This window comes from Dermochelys coriacea, chromosome 9 (genome assembly GCF_009764565.3).
Source record: "Dermochelys coriacea isolate rDerCor1 chromosome 9, rDerCor1.pri.v4, whole genome shotgun sequence".
NCBI classification, from domain to species: domain Eukaryota; kingdom Metazoa; phylum Chordata; order Testudines; family Dermochelyidae; genus Dermochelys; species Dermochelys coriacea.
The window spans coordinates 80,492,232-80,514,241 of record NC_050076.1 but is presented as its reverse complement, the minus strand read 5'-3'; the positions used below and the strand labels follow the sequence as shown (position 1 = coordinate 80,514,241).

General features: G+C 42.0%; 1 protein-coding gene across 1 annotated transcript in view; it reads left to right on the top strand.

The window, feature by feature from the left end:
• AR (androgen receptor) overlaps positions 1-22,010 on the top strand; it is a 116,056-nt gene that overhangs the window by 25,071 nt on the left and 68,975 nt on the right. The gene's annotated exons all lie outside the window — the stretch shown is intronic.

Genomic DNA, 22,010 nt, shown 5'->3' with positions numbered 1-22,010 from the left:
GGTAGTCAGGTCAGTCCCCTGGCTATCATCCATCTTTCTACCAGTGCGATCATCTCGTCGTACATGGATGGATCGTTCTGGCCTACCCATTTGCGGAGATCTGGCAGCAGTCCCCGCATGTAATGGTCTATGACCAGGGTTTCCAAAATCTCCTCCGGCCTGCACACCTTGGGCTGTAACCCCTTCTGTGCGAGGTGTATGAGGTCGAATAGCTGGGACCTCTGGGGTTTGTTCTCCTGGTATTTCCACTCATGGAACCTCTGGGCCCTTACCGCTGCCGTTACCCCTGCTCGTACTAGGATCTCTGCCTTCAGACGGGTATAGTCAGTGGCATCTGTGGCAGGGAAGTCAAAGTAGGCCTTCTGGGCCTCTCCACACAAAAAAGGGGCGAGGATGCTGGCCCACTGCTCCTGGGGCCACATCTCAGACTGAGCAGTCCTTTCGAATGAGGGGAGATATGCCTCTACGTCATCTCTTGACGTCATCTGTGGCAGACAACCAGTGGCCCTCAGGATTTGCATCCCATCGGACCTCTGGGCCTGGGTGGTGAGGATCTTCAGCTGGTCCACCACCTCTCTCAAGAGAGCATGATCTTGAGTCTCCTGGTTCATCAATAATTGATTGGTTTCCTGCTGTAGCCGCATAGACTATTGTTGTGCCATTGCCTGAACCCAGGTGGCCTCCTGCTGGGCTGCTGTGGCTTGTACCAGAGCTCTTACCACCTCCTCCATTGTGGTACAAAGCAAACAAACAAACAAACAAAAAATCCAAACCCCCAGTGCACTTTTTTTTAAACCTCTTTCTTCTGCCACGCTGTGAAAGAAATCCCACTGTTGACACCAGTTGTGACAAAGCTCTGTCCTTGCCTCCGTGGATCCCGCGATTCCTGGTGGATTTCGCTAGCCTCAGAGGCTCACTGTGAGCCTCCACGTAACCCTTCTTTCTCTAGAGACAAGGGTCACAGTCTACTGAGCCATTTTCATCATAAGCCAGCGAGGGAGGTGAGGAGAAGCTATCCTTCCTTACACAGTCTCTGTTGTCTCCCAGTCTCAGTGGTTAATCAGGGGGCAAAGGTGGGGGGTGCGGGGGAGCCCGGGCCCACCCTCTACTCTGGGCTCCAGCCCAGGGACCCTAATAGTATCACCTATGGTAGCTGACCTTTTAGAAACATGACATGTACAATTCCCTGAGCTACTTCCCCCACAGCAGCCCTCACTTCCTCAAGCTCCACTTCACCCTTACCTCAGGGCCTCCTTCCTTGTGCCTGATATGGTGTGTACTACTCAGCCTCTCCAACCGTGCAACTTCTTCCCACGGCTCCTGACATGCACACCCACCTGACTGACTGAGAGGCTTTCAACTAGTTTCAGCCAGCCCCTGATTGGCTTCAGGTGTCCCAATCAACCTAGCCTTCTCCCTGCCTTCTGGAAAGTTCTTAATTGGCCCCAGGTGTCATAATTGACCTGGAGCAGCTGCCATTTCACTTATCCTGGTACCAGGGATTTGTTTAGCCTGGAGCTCATATATCTATCTCCCACTACTCTTCCATAGCCATCTGGCCTTGCCCCATCACAGTTGTTAAAATATTTGTCATCTCTGATGGTTTCTCGTTCAAAGTCTTAGTATTTCACAAGGCTAAACTATTGCACCATATATTACATCACCAGCCAAACAGGGTGGGGCGACAACACTCCCTTGCCTAACTGGGCCATCACCAAGACACAATATCTCTTGGTGACTCCAAGTCCATAAAGAATGCTTTCAATAAAATACATCATTCCTTAAATATGATCTGTTCATATATCTCACAGTGATTATGAACCTTGACAAGTCATGAGCTTTCTGTAGGTACCTTACCTGCTACTCTTTATGGATAAATATCGTGTAAGACATGGGTTTGGTACAGTTAGTTTGTCAGGTCTGAGGTGAGAGATGTTTGCAAACAACAGAGACCACTTTGCCAACTGGTCTGTGTCACACTCTCAAATGGTTCCATAAAATCAATGAAGTTAAAAAGCATCTTCTGCTGGTATTCTAAGCCTTTCTCAATGTGCCTTCTCAGGGTGAAAATCTGGTCGGAATATGACCAACCATCTTGAAAGCCAACCTGTTCTTCCCTGACTGTTTTCTCAACATCAGATTTAATGCTATTCAGAATGGTAATGGGATTCACAGAATATTGTGCTTTATAAATAGAGCGAGTGTGCGAGCAGGCTTTTAAAGAGAGGACAGGTTTTTTTTATAACTATTCAAACTGCACTGGTCATTCCAAAACCCTTATTCCAGTAATGTGCTCTTATGAAATCCTCCCCAACGTTTACCATCCCAGGAAGAAAAATCTAATATCTTGCTCTACATATGCTGCTAAACTTTATGAGGCCTGTGAGGGATGGGTAGGGAATAGCAGGGAAAAGTTCTGGCTGAGGTGAGGGAAGAAAGAATGTGCTGCCTCTGGCTGTGTTGATGAGAGAGCTGGAGATATTAAAAGGAAGAGTCTGGCTGGTCTTCTTCACCTCCTCTGACCGGGATCGGACTGTAGGATGCTACTAGGTGGTCTCTCAAGTGTCCTCCTCTCTTGGTCTGCAGCTTCTTTTTGCATGACATGGCAAGATTACTAGAGGCATTCTAATGTGTCTCCAAAAGATGGCTGGGAGACTAGGGGTGTATTATCCTAGCAGCACCAGACTAAAAAGGTTAATTTCCATTCACCTTAGGAGCACCAGGGGTGTGGAAATTAGCAAGGCTGTAGTAATATTTAACAATGCTTAGAGTGAAAGAAAAGTGACAGCAATGTAGAAATCAACTCAATCTCTGTAGGTGTAAAAATTCAGTAAAGGCCAAATCTTGCCCTGTCTTTCACCTTGCTTAAGCCCAATGAATAAATGATCTTGCGCAGAGTCTACCAGTCATGGCACAGTTGGGTCTGACAGCTGCAAAATTAATAACAGAATGATTCTTCATTATAATGTTAAATATGAGAAATGCCTCCTTCTTACTGTGTCTGTTAATCTGTCTCTTTTGTGGTATAACTCTGTGTGTGTCACTGTGTGCGAATATATATGTTGTATCCATGTGCTAGTGGTTATTTTAGATGTTACACATATTTTTATTATCTATTTAAATGAACGCATGAGTTCAAACATTTTTTTTAAACCCTCTCATCCACTCCTGGATTTGATAATGGAATGACAGATAAAATAAAACCGCAGCAGTGTTTTCTTTTAGTCAAAGAAAACAATTACATTCGGGTTTAAAGTCAAAACCATAATTGACTTTGGCTTGAATAATTAGAAACACATTATGGAATTTAATTGTAGGTATTAGTTCTAATGATGACATGATTAAGCACATTAAAATAGGAGGAACCTGACAAGGCTGACATGGCAAAAGGCTTCTCTCAAGGGTTCTTGATATAAATTTTATTTCACCATATCCCTCTGCTACCTCTGTTTTAGCCTTTAGTACCACTCTGTGCTTGCTGTGTGACATGCCCATTCCGAACTCAACTTTCTCTCATCTAAGGACTCTTGATTTGGGACAGGTAAGTGTCAAAGAAAAGGGAGAGAGCCATTAAGGATCCACTTGTTTTTACTTCACTCATTTTATAAGGCATTTGTGACTCTTGCTGTTGGAGGAACCTATAAAGGTAGTGTTGGTTATAGCTACAGAATACGTTTATGTTTTGTTCCACTAACAAATAAACTCAAGTTCCTCTTGGTTAAAACTGCACATTTTTAAATGAAGTATTAGTTTCAACACAACATGTAATAAGTATAGTAATAATCCTTTGTATTTATACGGCATTTTTCTTTAAAGATTTCAAAACACTTAGCAAACATTCATTCATTTAGCATCAGAATATCACTGCAAAGTAGATATTCGCCTTTTTCCAGATGGAGGAAACGGAGGATTACAGAGAGTAGGTGACTTCCCCCTGGTTCCTGTAGTTCATCATTTAGAGTTCAGTCCTTACACATGTGCTTGACTTTAGGCACTGTGACTTCACAGTGTGTAAAATTAAGCATATGTGTATCGGTTTTGCAGGGTCAGGCCTTAGACTGAACAATGTTGGAGTAGCGAGACCTGTATTTTCTGTGAAGCACCTTGTGGGTGCTATAAAATAAATTATAGCAATTGTAATGCCTGAAGCCATGCGATATGGCAATGATAGAGCTGGGAACAGAGCCCATGAATCTTGAAGACTCTCTGCTCTAATGTTATATATGCACCTTTCCCACACTCCCTTACATAATCATTTCCCAATCACCTTTCATGAGACTAAAACTATTTCTGATCTTATTCGAGAATGAGTCAAAAGCCTATGTTTGAAAAGTTAAAAAAAAAACTTACAATGCTCCTGCTCCTGAAAATCCTGCCAGAACTAACTGAGATGTTTAAAAATGTCCAGACTTGCTCTGTTTTATTAGTAACAACTCAGGATACTTATGACATGAAAACGCTACACAACCAGTTCTTGACACTGTCCAGCCCTTGAACACCATTCCAGCAGTATATAAGGCCTAGAAAGGTGCCACAACCAGCTATGGGAGAATTACTCCACCACAGGAGTTGTCCTTCATTGTCTAGTGGAGGGTGTATGTGTGGAGTTGGGAAGGGGAGTGTCTGGATCCAAGGGCTGCTCTAATTTACACTGAGCACTTCATTGGCCCCAAGCTGGCCCAGAATCTGGGCAGCACAGAAGTGTCTTAAAGCCACCTTTGCCCTCTTTCCCCTTGGGCTGTGCCATCTGCCAGGTGGAGCACAGAGTATCTCCCCATATTATATCGAACATTCAGTTTTACCAAGTTTTCAGCCTGATGAGAAGAAACCTGCAAGAGCAGGCTTAGCCATATAGCTCCTGAATTGGTTAGAAATCACTGAACTTTCCATCTTGGAAAACATTGTTAAATAATGAGAGCCAGCAAGGTAGAGTTTTAACAAACCCTAATCAGCAGTAAAGATAAATCATCCAGAGAAAGCAAACCGAACGGAAGTAACATTTATGCCTAATTGCTCGTGTGTAAAAAAAAACAACCCCAAAACAAAACAAAAAAAACAAGAAAAAAAAGAGGCACAGTAGGGTATTTATTAATTGTTAACGCCCCACTGTACTCAGCAACCTCCCCTCCCACACAACAGGCACCAGTCCGATCCCGACTGAAGTTCTCATGTGGCTTGCCACATAAACCCACAGGATCAAATTCTGCCTTCCAGTGCATAAATATTGCACTCCCTGTGATTGCTGTGTGAGATCCCCATCTAAGGGCAGAATTAGGCCCGCTGCAGAAAATGAGTACTAGGGATCTAGTTTATGGCTCTTTTCCCAGGATGGGAGGGTCCCAGTTAGGTACCCAAAACTGACTGATCAAGTGCCGGGAGTGAGTAAGAGGGATCACACAGAGCAATGATATGAGGAGCCACAGTGCAGCCTATAGTGGGATGGCATCATAAAGAGGCAGCCTTGGGAGCCAAAATTATGTATTAATAAGCCCCTGAAAAACAGTCCAAAGGAGTAAGTGTCAGAGCATCATCCAAGACAAATGCCGAGGTCACCTCTGCTGAGCTCCTGCTCAGCCCTCTTGTGGGTTAGCCAGGGAGGACAGGCAGTCTATGTCTGTGAATATAAGACAACTCCAATGACTTCAGCAGAGTTACACCAAGCATGACTTTGCCCCTTTGAGCTGGATAAATACATCGTGTAATACAAATATGTATTCTGAATACACTGAAGATACCAGAACCCAGACTACACCACCTGTTATTGGTGTTGCACCTCGCACCCTCTGAACAGTGCCTGGTGCACCTATCATGTGCTGTATAAGTGTACTGGGAATTACATCTGTCTGCACCCTCTTTTAAATCAGGGGCATCTGTGGCAGAGGGGGATTCACCCCAGAGAGAGCGAGATTGACTGCACTAGTGGAATTCAGCTATAAATTCTGTCTGGGGTTCTGCAAGTGCTAGTGCATCCCTTTACCTGTCTGAGCTAGCCTCACCCACTGTATGGTCTCTGGCAGCCAACTGCAGCATCTCCAGTACTGCAGGGCTTGTGCTGTTGCACTCTCCCTTCCCCACAGACAGTCCGTTGTTGGGGGCTAAGTACATGGGTTCTTCCGGCTTGCACTGAGAGAATCCATGGGTGAATCCAGCCCTGGGATTATCTCCCCTCCCCCACTCAAACTGCCAGGCCACCAGTGCTGTCACATTTTCTGTAAAGTGGCCGTCATCAGCAGAACCTGATCAAAGCAATGCCAGTTGGGAAAATACAGTTTTCCATTCACACATTAGGTGCTCCTTGCTGGGGAACTTTTAGAACAAAAGGCTGGGGTGAGGAGCTTCCCAGGAAAATCATCAGCCTTTCACTTTCTTTTTTTCCCTTGTCAGAGTGAAATACCTTCCTCCTTAGAAGGCCTGGTGTTGTTATTGTCTTTTTAAAAATGATATTTTAATGTTATCTGGTGTTTTCTTGCAAACCCTTCAAGAGCCAGGCGTTACATATTTTAGCTGCATTGGCTGCTTTGCCAGGTCCAAATGCTAGAAAAAAAACATAGTGACCTTGGCACTTGTGCTGAGAACAGAGTACAGGAATGTTTTCTTGTATCAGTAATTTACCATTTAAGTTTCTCCCTGCCGCCACTCTGTATATGTGGAACGAAAGATCAGAATTTGCACACTTTCTAGAATGCTGCTGGGGAGGGGTTGAACTAAATATCTTTCCTGTTCTATTGTGCCTTTTTGAGAGAGAGAGAGAGAGAGAGAGAGAGAAGTAACCTGTAAAACTGTTCAGGTTAATTTCTTTCCTTTGGCCTACATGATTAGAAGGATTAACTAGAGAAATCTGACCACTTTTGCTGAGTTTTTTCAAACCATTAACAATATTTTCTTGAGTTGTGTGTGTGCATGCACAAACAATACATGTGTACACATATTTGTGTTCCTTTCCTGTACTAACAACATCTGCTAAATGTCTGACAGCCAAGGAAAGACATTGGACTCCCTCAGTTGCTGACTGCTAAAGTGGAAGGAGGAGACAATCCATGGGACACTGGCTCTTGAGGTATAATGGCAGACCTGTGTGGAAGTTAGAACTTTGAAGCAGAAACATATTTTGTTTGAGGTATAATTTGATGCAGAGCTAAGGTTTTAGGGGGCCATGATTAAAGGGATAGGAAGGTGTAAGGATTAGGGAGCCAAGGGTAGGGAGATCCTGCAGAGAAGCCAAAGGGAACTCCACGGAAGTCAGTGAAGAAGTTGGCCCTGTGTATTTAATTTTGAAAGGATATTGACAGGTCTGCTAAACTTTCAGAGGGAATGGCAATGTTTTGACACCCCCCACCCCTTTATGCAAAGTTCATATATTCCCCCCAGCGCCTCACCCAGCACACATAGCAACTGATCTTCCTCTCTTCTCCACCGCTCACAACCCAAACAATACCTTAACAATGGAAATTGAACCTCATTGTTACTGTAGAGGTATCTACTTTTTCAGAAAATGTTTCCAGAAGTTATACAATCCTGTTAAATATTAGCGGTCTCCTATCTAGTGGGTGGATTTGATGTATGTACATCCAGCACACTAACCCAGCTGCCATGCCAATTGGGACCTTGATGGTCACATACAGTGGTTACACCTTGTCAGAAAAAGGGAGTCTCCTCCAGGCCACTCTGATAGGGTCTGTTGTAAACTGGTCTATTGCATTTGATATTACCCTTCTTTTTTGGGGCTGGGGTGGATCAGGGAGATTGGGGGAGTGCAGTCCTTGTGTGGTCATAGCTCATGGACATTATTTAGTATCTCTACAGTGCTTTGAAAATGTGAAGTTCTGTATGAATGCAAAGCATTATCCTTACTGCCCTATTACCCAAGTAAATAAGTATATGAAGAGTATAAAAATATGAAGTTTTATTAAGTTTATGTAAAATGTGCTACTGTTCCATAAGGGATGTCATACTTGGGAGGGATTTATCAGTGATGGAAGATGGATCATTTCCCTCTGTGTGTATTTTCACCATATCCCTTGTGAATTGATTGGGAAAAGATGCTGTATTTTCAACAATTTTGTCCTTGATTGGTCTCTCCCGTGTCTTCCTTTCAGTTTAAAGGTGAAACCACCATTTTCTCCAGAGGCAGTGTCCCATAGATTGGTCACCATCTTTCTTTCTTTGGTGACAGGTTTCAGAGCGGTAGTCTTGTTAGTCTGTATCAGCAAAAAGAATGAGGAGTACTTGTCAGACCTTAGAGACTAACAAATTTATTTGAGCATAAGCTTAAGTGGGCTAAAACCCACTTCATCAGATGCATGCAATGGAAAATACAGTAGGAAGATATATATACACAGAGAACATGAAAAAATGGGTGTTACCATACCCACTATAACAAGAGTGATCTGTTAAGGTGAGCTATTATCAGCAGGAGGAAAAAAACCTTTTGTAGAGATAATCAGGATGGCCCATTTCCAACAGTTGACAAGCAGGTGAGAGTGATAGTAGGGGGAAAAAAATAAGCAAGGGGAAATAGTTTTACTTTGTGTAATGACCCATCCACTCCCAGTCTTTATTCAAGCCTAATTTAATGGTGTCCAGTTTGCAAATTAATTCCAATTCAGCAGTTTGTTTGTTTCAGGAGTTTGTTTTTGAAGTTTTTTTGTTGTACTATTGTGACTTTTAGGTCTGTAATCGAGAGACCAAAGAGACTGAAGTGTTCTCTAAGTGGTTTTTGAATGTTATAATTCTTGACATCTGATTTACGTCCATTTTTTCTTTTACTTAGAGACTGTCCAGTTTGGCCAATGTACATGGCAGAGGGGCATTGCTGGCAAATGATGGCATATATCACATTGGTAGATGTGCAGGTGAATGAGCCTCTGATAATGCGGCCGATGTGATTAGGTCCTATGATGGTGTCCCCTGAATAGATATGTGGACAGAGTTGTCAGTGGGCTTTGTTGCAAGGATAGGTTCCTGGGTTAGTATTTTTTGTTGTGTGGTGTGTGGTTGCTGGTGAGTATTTGCTTCAGGTTGGGGGACTGTCTGTAAGCAAGTCCTTCCATTCAATGCATTAGCTACTGTGGTCTTTTTTGAAAAAGTAAATACCCAGATCCTTATCGGTAGGCACAAGTCCAGGCTAGAATTAGCCTCCAAGTAAGCCATATAATCATCTTTTCTGTTGCATTTTGCAAAGTGTTTGTATCACACAGCATAGAAATTAGGTTTTATAGCGCACTTTACACATTTAGACCTGAATTTAAGGAAGTCTGAAATAATTTAGAGCTGTCTAAGTTGGTGTAATACACTTTTTTCCAGACCTCTCTATGTGTACATCACAGCAAATAAAGCTTCCATAGACTTATTTAGAACTCTTTAGTTAGACTCATACCTATTAACCAGTAGAGCTGGTTAGAAAATAGAATTTCCATCCCCTGGGAAATTCTGACATTTTGAAATTTGTTTTCATTCTGAATCAAAATGAAAAGCCAAAATGTCTGGCAGAATGAAAAATTTAGATTCAGAAACATCAGAATGTTTCCCGTTATATGGTAAAAGTGTTTAGGGGTTGTTTGTTTTTTTGATGATTTGAAACATTCTAATATAATATACTTTATATGTTATATAACCTATAACATTGAAATTAATAATTAATATGTCACAACAAAATGATGTAGATGACAAAGTCAAAACAAAACATTTTTACCTTATAGAAATGTTTCGATATTATTAAAATGAAACTAGAAAGTCAAAACTATTTGCTTTGGTAATTTACATGTTCCAATGGAAAGTTTCGATTTCAGTGAAGCTGCATTCTCTGATGCAAAACTGTTCTGTTGAAAAGTTTTTAACTAGCATGTAATTTACACCCCTTTTATCCTTATGTCTAATCTGGGGATTTGGCCCAGAGACTCTTCACACGCATACCAAGTGCCCAGAAGGAAGGAGTGTAGTGAGAGAAGCAGCTAAAAAGAGAGTGCAATGACGTAAGTATCCACCCCCTTCTGCAACAAAGCCCTTCTTCCTGCTTCTCAGCCTGTAAATTAAACCAGCTGAGACTGCTTAGCCCTCCCTATGAATAGTAACTATGGCTATGTCTACACTACAGCCGGGATCCATGCTCTGAGATCGATCCACCAGTGGTCGATTTAGCAGGTCTCGTGAAGACCCACCAAATGGATTGCAGATCGCTCTCCAGTTGACCCCTGTACTCTACCCCCCAACGAGAAGAGTAAGGTAAGTCGACGGGAGAGTTTCTCCCATTGACCCCCCGCGGTGTAGAGCCCGCGGTAACTCGACCTAAAGTACGTCGACTCCAGCTACGTTATTCACGTAGCTTGAGTTGCATAGCATAGGTCAACTTACCTCGGTAGTGTAGACATAGCCTCAGTGTTAGTAGATCTAAGGGAGTTCATCTGAAAGAGGAGGCTCTGATTTACACCACCTTACACATCACCTGTGGATTTGCTCCAGAGAATCTCCGAGCACTTAGCATGCTTGAGTTAGATATCAGCACTGTAGGTAACCATGGGATCTCTTTTGCATTCTGCATCAGTTCACAAGCAGCCTCCAATACTAGAATCTGCTTTACAGTCAGAGGGTATGTTGGCCAGGACCCCAGGTCACCCCTACTCTTTTTTTTTTTAAAAAGTGCTTGTGTATCTTAACTGCCCCTTGAGATGGGGAAGAAGCGCCTTAGTTTAACATGCTGTCTTTATGACAGCATCTTTGGCAGAGCATTAGGCTCCCCACCCATTCCTTCCATATGTCACCCCACTGTCTTCATTGGTTAGGAACCTATGTCCTTGGATAGAACTTCAGCCAACCTTCTGTAGTATCTGAACAAAAATGCAAATGTTTTCATCGTTGCTGGAGATGGTTTGAGTATGTTTTCAATATTTCACTTGACTGCTGTTGTTGTGTGTCCCTTGGGACAAAAGCAGAAAGTCTCTCACTCATGATTTTATCTCATACTTGTAAAGAAAATTCAGATTTCCAGGGCTGCCGGAAAATCCACACCAACATCTTAAAAGGACAGGATTGGACAAAAAAGAGCAATGAATGGATTTGCACTCTCTTGTTTATAGAAGAATTTGAGCCAAAACTCTGACTCTAATCTTTGGCTATAGCTGAGACCACCTGGCACAGCTCATAGGGAGGTGCAAAATTCACTTGATCCTGCGCTGGCTGTGTGTAGGCCTGGTCCTTCAGGCTGCTCTAGAATAGACCAACAGCTCAAAGGGGATGAAATGGCAGTCTGGGATTAGCAGGCTGGAGGGTCAACCCATCCATGTGCCTATTCCCATCTTAATTTAAGATGAGGGATGGCCAGTAGGTCAGCTCCATGCCACAGGAGAATTCCCCTGTGCTGGGAGGATCATCTGGGCACCAGCTATACCAGGTTTGCACCACAAATCCACTGGTGGGGTGGTGCAAAGCAGCTATACTGCAGCTGCAAAAGAGAATCGGGCTCAATATCTAAGGAACCTCAGGCTTTAAGAGGATTTGATTTGGGACAGAACTTTGTGGCTTTTGCCTAGCTCTACTTTTATTCTAAACTTTCAACAGGTGTGTCCTAAGATGACTATCTTGTTACTGTCTTAAAAGAGAATGAAGGGAACAGTCTCAGAGCTGGGAGGCCTAAAATTAGACCTAACAACTGTGTTTTGGTTTGCAGGCCAGCTTCAGAGAAAACAATTTCTGTCTGCTTCAGTTCTCTGCCTCTCATAAGAAGGAAGCAGACAGGCAGAGCAGGGGGATGGTGTGCCTATAAAGACATTCAAAGCCCATGGTCTCCTGCAGTGTTGCTACCCTGCAGAAATGAAGTGTATCAGAATGCCAGTATTTGTTTAAATACATGGGACTTGATTTACATCTCACACAGGTGTAAATCAGGAATGAGCCAGTTGAGATCAATGGAGTGAATCCATTGGTCCCATCCTATTTTTCACCAGGGCCTCTATCTGTCCTAATACCAAAGGCAAAATTACACACTACATGTGTGTCTGTACACCCACATTCATTATTCCAACATTTAAGTGTGAGCAAAGCATTAGAATTTGCATCCTACCAACCCCTCTTTATCCCAATGAGTTTTCCAAGTGCAACAATGTTGGATCACACACAGGTGTTAGAATTTTTAAATCGACCATGCAGACATTTACAGCTGTAAATTAAGGGCACACACATGTGCATGCATAGTATTGTGGGTTGATGACAGTTTTGCAAAGTTACAAGTCAGATAGTGATCTAGCTGAAAAGTTGGCAATAACTCTGAGATGCTTGGGTGTTTGCAACTGTGACCGCCACAGATAATGAAATGTGCTCATCATAATTGATAATACCCTCTTTTATAAATTAACTCAAAGAAAGTTGTGCCCCAAGAGCCTAAGTTCTTATTGCTGTATAAGTTGTCTATACTAGAGAGAATTTGCCAGCATTGCTATGCCAGTTGACAGGCCTAGTGAAGATGCAGTTTATAATGGCAAAAGAGTGCTTTGCAGGTATAGTTTATGCTAGTTCTCAGAGCAAAATAAACCATATGAGCAAAATAACTATACCAGCAAAAGTTTCTAATGTAAACCAGGTCTAAAATACTAATGGCAGGCTTGTGGCAGCTGTCTATTCCCTTCTTTTTTTGTTTTGAAGATTTGCAACATTGTAGCTGCAATGTTTTTGTTTGTAACTCCCAGTCTTGGACCTGCCTTAATTCCATCCCTTCAGTCTTCAAGTGTTGCAAGTGTTTTTCCTGATTTTCTTTACCACATTTCTCCAGCTTTTGATGACACGTGTTTAAACGGAGGCTTTGCTCCTACTCAGTCCACTTTCATCGTGTGCCTTACCCAGCAGTCAACATGCTGACGTGTTTGTGGCGTTTATTTCTTCACCAACAATTGAATTGTCCACTGAAATGGAGAAATCCTCCACGTTTGGAATTTTCAGGTCTATGTGTAAATCCTGGCATCCCCTCAAAGCTTTACAAACCCTCCAAACACATGCTATAGGCTCCAGTTCTCTCTTCTGTGGAAGTTTGTACATGTGCTTGAGGACAGAGTGTGGCACTGGGTGGCCCATTTCTGTAGCCCTTACTCATGCTGAGTAGATGTAAAGTACACATGTTGCAGAACTGGGGGTCTAAGGCCAGATTCTCAGGGAACTGACCAACTGAGAATTTCTGTGGTGGAGGGGTGGAGTTGCACTCAGCTGGTATAAATCTATCCCCCAGGAACTCAACAGAGGGTGCATGTTGGTGGGAGGAACGAGTGGGGCGGACTCATCACCCATGATTAGGACAGCAGAATGGGGGGAAACCCCTTTAACGGAAATATTCTGGGGGCTTCACCCCCACATAAACTTGCTTATCCCCTGGGAGGGGGGGAAGTATGCAGAGGTGAGAGCAGGATCCAGGGGGAATGGAGTGGCTGCTGCAAGACCCAGGATTGGGGCCGAGAGTGGGACCCAGAGGGGCTAGTGCAACCATCACAGCACCCAAGATTGAGCCAGGGAGCAAGGAGTGGGACTTGGAGAGGCTGGAATGGGCCCAGAATCAGGACCCTCTTTCCCAGCCAACAGCCAGCTGTCTTCCCAATCCCAAGGTTTCAGTACCTCCCCTTAACTCTCCCTCCTATCCCTCCACCCCTACATTTGCAGGGCACTTTTCTCCTTCCCCTCCTACTCCCTAACTGGCATATAGTCCCTTGGGGATCTTAGTGCTAGTGTAAATTTAGAGAGCCTTCGTAGGCTGTACTGGGTCTGGGGCCAGACCACACAGAAGCATGGAGCTCTAATGGGTCCCTGCTATCTCACACTCACTCTTGCAAGCTGAGCTTCACCTCTTGGAGCCTGCAGATCAAATGCCCTGTAATGTTTATCGTCTAGCTCTCTGGCCTTTCCAGTGACAGGCAACTAGCCAGCACTATTCTAATGTCATGCGTGAGGCTGGTTACAAACAAAGATGACCTGATAAGACATGCACTACCTGAATCAAAATGATCACAAACAGAAAACCAGCCACAGTAATTTCACTATGATTGAACCAACAGGGTAATAATCCGTGTTTGACACCTGGGGAGGACACTATCAGGAAAGAAAAACATCAATTAAACTAACCCCCCCCCCCAAAATCTAAACTGAAAACTATAGACCAGATCATCCACTGGGTAAATCAACCTAGCTTCATTGGTTTCAATGGAGGGTGTGGCTTTGTCTATGAAAAACAAATGACAGTCCTTTTAAAATCAAACTATCAATACCTGCAGCACGCTCTATAGCACCTATCATGGAGTTGTCAACTCTGTAAATGATACTGAACAACTGATTTTCTAAACTTACAATAATTGCTAATTTAAATACTGTACAAGCATTTAGCACCGTTGTGCTGTATGCGTGAATAATACTGCACTGAATTAAATTTCCAGTAGTCTGGATACTTATCAAGCATTTTGCTTGTCTGACAGGGAAGTCGTACCCGCGTCTGTATAGTAGCTGAATGTATTTGATTTTATACATAGACAAGGAAAAGAGTCTATAATAGTAGTAAGTCACTCAATATCATGCATTTCATGGTGATTTGTGCATTTTTTGTGTTGTTCACTCAATATTTGAACTAGGGCTGTCAAACGATTAAAAAAATTAATCGTGATTAATCGCAGTTTTAATCACATTGTTAAAACAATAATAGAATACCAATTGAAAATTATAATTTTTGGATGTTTTTCTACATTTTCAAATATGTTGATTTCAATTACAAGACAGAATACAAAGTGTACAGTGTTCACTTTATAGTATTATTTTGATTACAAATATTTACACGGTAAAAATGATAAACAAAATAGTATTTTTCAGTTCACCTCATACAAGCACTATAGCACGATCTCTATCATGAAAGTGCAACTTAAAAAAAATCTACGTGTGTTACATAACTGCACTCAAAAACAAAACGATTTCAAACTTTAGAGACCACAAGTCCATTCCACCTACTTATTTTTCAGCCAGTTGCTAAAGCAAACAAGTTTGTTCATATTTATGGGAGATAATGCTGCCCACTTCTTATTTACAATGTCTCCTGAAAGTGAAAACAGGAGTTCACATGACACTTTCGTAGCTGGCATTGCAAGGGATTTATGTGCCAGATATGCTAAACATCCATATGCCCCTTCATGGTATAGATACCAGTCAGAGGGCTTGTGGTCTCTAAAGGTTGACATTATGTTGTTTTTGAGTGCAGTGATACAACAACAACAAAAAAAATCTACATTTGTAAGTTGCACTTTCATGATACAGATGCTCCCCGGGTTATGCAAGACCTGACTAATGCAAATTCACACTTACGGAAAAAGTTCCGTAAGCTAGAAATAGGAGGGTTTTTTTTCCTCCATAATATTCGGGTATATATTTGAGTACAACTTATGCAAAAATTGAGTTACTCAAGGCTTTCCGAGACGGAATGATTGCGTAAGTCGGGGAGCATCTGTAAAGAGATCGCACTACAGTGCTTGTATGAGGTGAATTGAAAAATAGTATTTCTTTTGTTTATCATTTTTACAGTGCATATATTTGTAATCAAAATAATAAAGTGAGCACTGTACTTTTTGTATTCTGTCTTGTAATTGAAATCAATATATTTGAAAATGTAGAAAAAGATCCAAAAATGGATAATAAATTTCAGTTGGTATTCTATTATTGTTTAACAGGGCAATTAAAATGGTGATTATTCGCTCATTTTTTAAATCATGATTAATTTTTTTTAGTTAATCGCATGAGTTTGCTATTAATTGACAGCCCTAATTTGAACTTAAAACACCTCTGCAAACCATAATTGAATTTAACATTCTGTTAGGGGGGAAAATACCAAAGAAACTCAGCACAGAAGCATTTAACTTCAAAAAGGGGCACTGCACAAATGTGAGGAAACTAGTTATATGGAAATTAAAAGGAACAGTCACAGGAGCAAAATGCCTGCCAGCTGTATGGAAACTTTTTAAAAACACCATAATGGAGGCCCAAATTAAAACAAAAAACAAAACAGTAAGAGGACCAATAAAATGCCACTATGGCTAAACAGCAAACTAAAAAAGGCAATTAGAGGGAAAAAGGCATCCTTTAAAACTTGGAAGTCATATCCCAGTGAGGAAAATAGAAAGGAGCATACATTTTGGCAAATCAAGTGTAAAATATTAAAGGCAAGCCAAAAAAGAATTTGAAGAGAAAACTAGCAGAAGAAACAAAAAGTAATGCAATTTTTTTTTTAAAGTACATGAGAAGCAGGAAGCCTTCAAAACAATCAGTGGGGCCACTAAGGTGCGAAAGGAGTACTCAAAGACGACAAGACTATTAGAGAATCTAAATTAATTCTTTGCATTGGTCTTCACTGCCGATGATGTGAGGGAGATTCCAGCACGAGCCATACTTTTTAGATAACAAATCTGAAGAATTGTCTCAGACTGAGGGGTCAGTAGAGGAGGTTTTGGAACAAATTGATAAATTAAACAGTAAAAAGGCACCAGGACTGGATGATATTCACCCTAGAGTTCTAAAGGAACTCAAATATGAAATTGCAGAATTGCTAACTGTGGTATGTAACCTATCACTTAAATCATCCTCTGTACCAGATAATGGGAGGCTAGCTAATGTAATGCTAATTTTTAAAAAAGGCTTTAGAGGTGATCCTGGGAATTACAGGCCGGTAAACGTAACTTCAGTACCAGGTTGAAAACTATCGAAAAAAACAGAATTATCAGACACACAGAAGAACACAATATATTGGGGAAAGTCAACACAGCTTTTGTAAAGGGAAATCATGCCTCACCAATTAGAATTCTTTGAGGATGTCAAGAAACGTGGACAAGGTTGATACAGTGGATATAGTACACTTGGACGTTCAGAAAGCCTTGGACAAGGTACTTCACCAAAGACTCTTAAGCAAAATAAGCAGTCATGGGGTAGGAGGGAAGGTCCACTCAAGTAACAGTAACTTTTAACCGTGGATAAAAGGCAGGAAACAAAGGGTAGGAATAAATGGTTAATTTTCACAATGGAAAGAAATAAATAGCAGGGTCCCTCAGGGATCTACCAGGACCAGTGCTATTCAATGTATTCGTAAACAATCTGAAGAAGGGGGTAAACAATGTGGTGGCAAAGTTTGCAGATGCTACTAAATTACTCAAGATAATTAAGTCCAAAGTTGGCTGCAAAGAGTTACAAAGGGATCTCACAAAACTGGGTGACTGGGCAACAAAATCATCAATTAAATTCAGTGTTGATGAGCGCACATTAATGCACATTAGAAAACATAATCCCAGTTATACATACAAAATGATGAGGTCTAAATTAGCTGTTACCACTCAAGAAAGATCTTGGAATCATTGCGGATAGTTCTCTGAAAACATCCACTCGATGTACACCAGCAGTCAAAAAAGCTAACAGAATGTTAGGAACCATTATGAAAGGGATAGATAATAAGACAGAAAGTATCATAATGCCACTATGTAAATCCATGGAATGCCCACACCTTGAATACTGCATGCAGTTCTGATTGTCCCATCTCAGAAAAAGATATATTAGAATTGGGAAAGGTATCGAAAAGAGCAACAAAAATGATGAGGGTATGAAACAGCATCTATATGAGGAAAGATTTAAAAGACTGGGACTTTTCAGTTTAGAAAAGAGGCGAAAGTGTGTGGGGGGGTATGATAGAAGACAATAAAAACATGAATGGTGTGGAGAAAAAATGAATAAGGAAGAGGTATTTACCCCTTCATATTACACAAGAACCAAGGGTCAACCAATGAAATTAATAGGCAGCAGACTTAAAGCAAATATAGGGAAGTATTTCTTCACACAATGCACAGTCAACCTGCGGAACTCATTGTCAGGGGATGTTGTGAAGGCCAAAAGTATAACTGGGTTTTAAAAAGAATCAGATAAGTTCATGGAGGACAGGTCCATCAGTGTCTATTAGCAAGATGGTCAGGGACACAATCCTATGCTCGGGGTGTCCCTAAATCTATGACTGCCAGAAGATTGGACAGGACAATAGGGAATAGATCACTCAAGAATTGCCTTGTTCTATTCATTCCTTGTGAAGCATCTGGCAGGATCCTGGGTTAGATGGACCACTGGTCTGATCCAGTGTGTCGTTCTTATGACTAGGGCCCTACCAATTTCATGGCCATGAAAAACACATCACGGACTGTGAAATCTAGTCTCCCGCAATGAAATCTGGTCTTTTGTGTGCTTTTACCCTACACTATACAGATTTCATTGGGGAGACCAGTGTTTCTCAAACTGGGGATCCTGACCCAAAAGGGGTTTGCAGAGGGGTTCGCAAGGTTATTTTAGGATGGTATTGCCATCAGAGCTGGGCAGCCGGAAGTTAGCAGCAGTTGACTGGGCACCCAGCTCTGAAGGCAGCACCCCATCAGCAACAGTGCAGAAATAAGGGTGGCAATACCATGTCATGCCAGCCTCACTTCTGTGCTGCTGCTGGCAGTGGCTCTGCCTTCAGAGCTGGGCTCCTGGCCCGTAGCTGCCGCTCTCTGGCCGCCCAGCTCTGAAGGTAGCACCGCCACCAGCAGCAGCACAGAAGTGAGGGTAACAGTATTGCAACCTTGTGACCTTGTTGGGGTAGGACCCCTACAATTACAACAGTGTGAAAAATCAGATTTAAATTACTGACATCATGAAATTTATTATTTTTAAAATCCTATGACTATGAAATTGACCAAAATGGACCGTGAATTTAGTAGGGTCCTACTTATGACTTATTGCTAATTTGTATCCATTTTTGGAGTACACAAGGTTTTAAAGAGATACAACTAACCTAAAACATTTGAAATTAATTAATTTTGAAATCATCGCATTTCTGAGTGAGCACATTTTAAATCGTATATCCTGAAAATATTTTTTAGACAATTCTAATATTTTTATAAGGATTTTTAAAATTGCTCTGTGATAAGGGTTTTTTTTTCCAGCAAGAAAGAAACTGCTTAAATGCTTGCACAGAAAAAAAGAGCAAAATCGACAGTGCACAGAGTGTGTCCAATACACAAAGGTAACACATTGCAAAGGGAGATTGATTTTATTTTGCAGACTTTTTAACTGTTAATCACTTGGGTGACTTGTTTAGCTCTTAGTCACTTGGGTGTTACTTGTAACTATAATAATGTAACCTTTTCATACAGAAACATAATTTTTCAAGTTGACTGTGTCTTTTTAAGGAACTGTTTTTTGAAAAGTTTGGACCAATAGCTGAATCCATTTGGCTGGAATTGATTTGCTTTGGAGGGATAGGTTGGGGGGATGCCTTAGAGCTAAAAGGTATTTGACATTACACTTGGTTGTTGATCTGTCAGTCTGCATGCTTCCAAGTGGACTGTGAGCATCTATCCCTCTTGCTTGAAAACTGAAATACAGTTTGGAATAATTTTGCCAAAGTTAGCAATGACTGGTCATTTCAGTTTTCTGTCTCTTTCTTTCTACAGAACCCTAGCAAGTTTTTCCTGTGCTAGTTTTTCTGACCATATATCAGGGTATATCCCCCCAAATCTGAACTCTGGGGTACAGCTGTGGGGACCCACATGAAAGACCCCCTAAGCTTATCTTCTAGCAGTGTAGGTTAAAACTCTTCCAAGGCACAATCTTCTGTCTTGGACAGATATTGCTGCCACCATCAAGTGATTTTTCACCAATATTCAGGGAAGGGTCACTTGGACTTCCTATCCCCCCAAAGTATCCGCCCAAGCCTCTTCACCCCTTTTCCTGGGGAGGCTTGAGAATAAAATACCAACCAGTTGCCTTAGCAATGTGAGCACAGACCAATCCCTTGTCTAAGAACTTTGGAATCAAAGGATTCTTTTTAAAAAGGTACATTTTATTAAAAAAGAAAGAAACATCTGAAAACTCAGGCTTTAGGGACTAAACACCAAAAATAACTTTCTTGGGGTTCATCTTAAAGATTACAAGCAAAACAAAAGCACCTGGGATTAGCACAGAGGAATCCACAAACCAAAACAACCAAAAAGGTTCCTAATCACATCTGTCTTAACTTTTCCTGTGCTACTTACATAGCTGGGGTTCCAAATGAGGAGTTTCTAGGTATGATGCTGATGATTTCCCATACCTGGCTTAAAGCTTACAGCTTGCTGCTGCCTTCCCCTCTCTCCAGCCCGAGAGACAAAAAAAAGACCCCCACCCCCAGCAGTTTTTCCAATTTGAAAGGTTACAGCCTCCCTATTGGTTCCCTGGTCAGGCGCCAACTCAGGTTAAGCTTCTCCTAACCCTTTACAGTTAAGGCAGTTAGGGTACAGCTGCTAAGGAGTATTCTATAGCTACTGACTGGCTGGGTGTCCATAAAAGGGAGCTACTCCTCACTCCCTCATTTATCACACCATATGAGAGAGAGAAAGAGAAAGCTTTGTAAACATTAAATAGTATGTGTTCTGCATAGGGCTGCAACCTACAAGGAAATATTTATCCATCAAAAGGAGATCTCAGGAGAGAAATACAGAGGATTAAACTCCCAAAAGAACAAGGGCAGCCTTTAGACGGACAATTTATGACTAATTTGGCTGTTGCTTCTTCCAAAAAAATATGCCTTGCTTTCTCTACATGTAGGTTGTAAATACCAATAAGAATTTTAGTAGGGGCCCTTTTCCCCTTGGCAAACCTGACAGCAATTTAATCAGAAGATGGAACTCAGAGCACCTGTTTTCTACCAATTATCATTCAAGATTGCTATCTTTAATGTATTGTATTAGCAGCCCAAATTGAACTGAGTAGACTCCATCATTTTCACATTAATATGGTGTTTCAAGAAAGAGAGTCAGTGATTTAGTAAGGAGCATGCTCCTTGCAGAATAAAGGAGTTAGCACAGGGATTGGCAACCTTTGGCACGTGGCCCATCAGGAAAATCCGCTGGCAGGCCGGGACGGTTTGTTTACTTGCAGCATCTGCAGATTTGGCTGATCCCGGCTCCCACTGACTGCGGTTCGCTGTTCCAGGCCAATGGGGGCTGCGGGAAGTGGCGGCCCGCACATCCCTCAGCCCGCGCCACTCCCCACAGATCTCATTGGCCTGGAGCGGCGAACCGTGGCCTGTGGGAGCTGCGATCAGCCGAACCTGCAGATACTGCAGGTAAACAAACAATCCTAGCCTGCCAGTGGATTTCCCTGATGGGCTGCGTGCCAGAGGTTGCCCAACCCCAAGTTAGCATATTACCCCCTTCAGTTCCAAATTGGGTATGCTATTTATACCATTTTTCTTCACTTCTTGTTCTGAACTATTGGGTAATAATGCTGTTACTCCCTTAAACAGCTGCTGTGTTTCACCCAAGAGGTGGCTGCACTTCACTGGTTGGCAAAGTGAGTTGTGTACATACTTACAGTATTAATCTTCAGCTGATGTAAATTTGCCTTGCTCCGTTGAGGTCAATAAGATTAGACCAGTTTACAGCAGCTGAGGATCTGACCTATGGCATTTATAATGCTAAATGCTACTTTGTACTTCTGCTACATGGAAAAGGTCACATGGTGATAAGCATCTTACAGATACCTAAAGCAGACAGATGTGTGAAGTTATTGTCCATAATAATAATTATTCCTCTGGATCAGTTGAGTTTCTCCTATGAGATAATGTTGGATTAAACAGCAGAGTAGAGATGATCACTCAGCACATTACAGTCAGGATTCTGCTAATCACTTGGGCAGATTTTGATGGGAAAATATGAGCATAAGTAACAATATTTCACAATTGACACAATCTGCTCTGCAGCATGACAGGGGTTTGGCAGATACCTGCACCTTAAGCTGGAATCTTACCTTCACCTTACTGGCAGGGGCTGTTTTCCTGTTTGGCTCCACTGAGGTTCCTCCATCAAGCATATCTCCATTAACTTGGAGAACATGTCTGGTGCAAGCTTGCCCATTACCTAGAGTCCCAGCTGTTCCAGAACATAACTTTCCTGAGCTGGTATGACTGCTTCTCACTATTATGAACAGAGGCCATTTTGACTAATTTACGGGTGCAG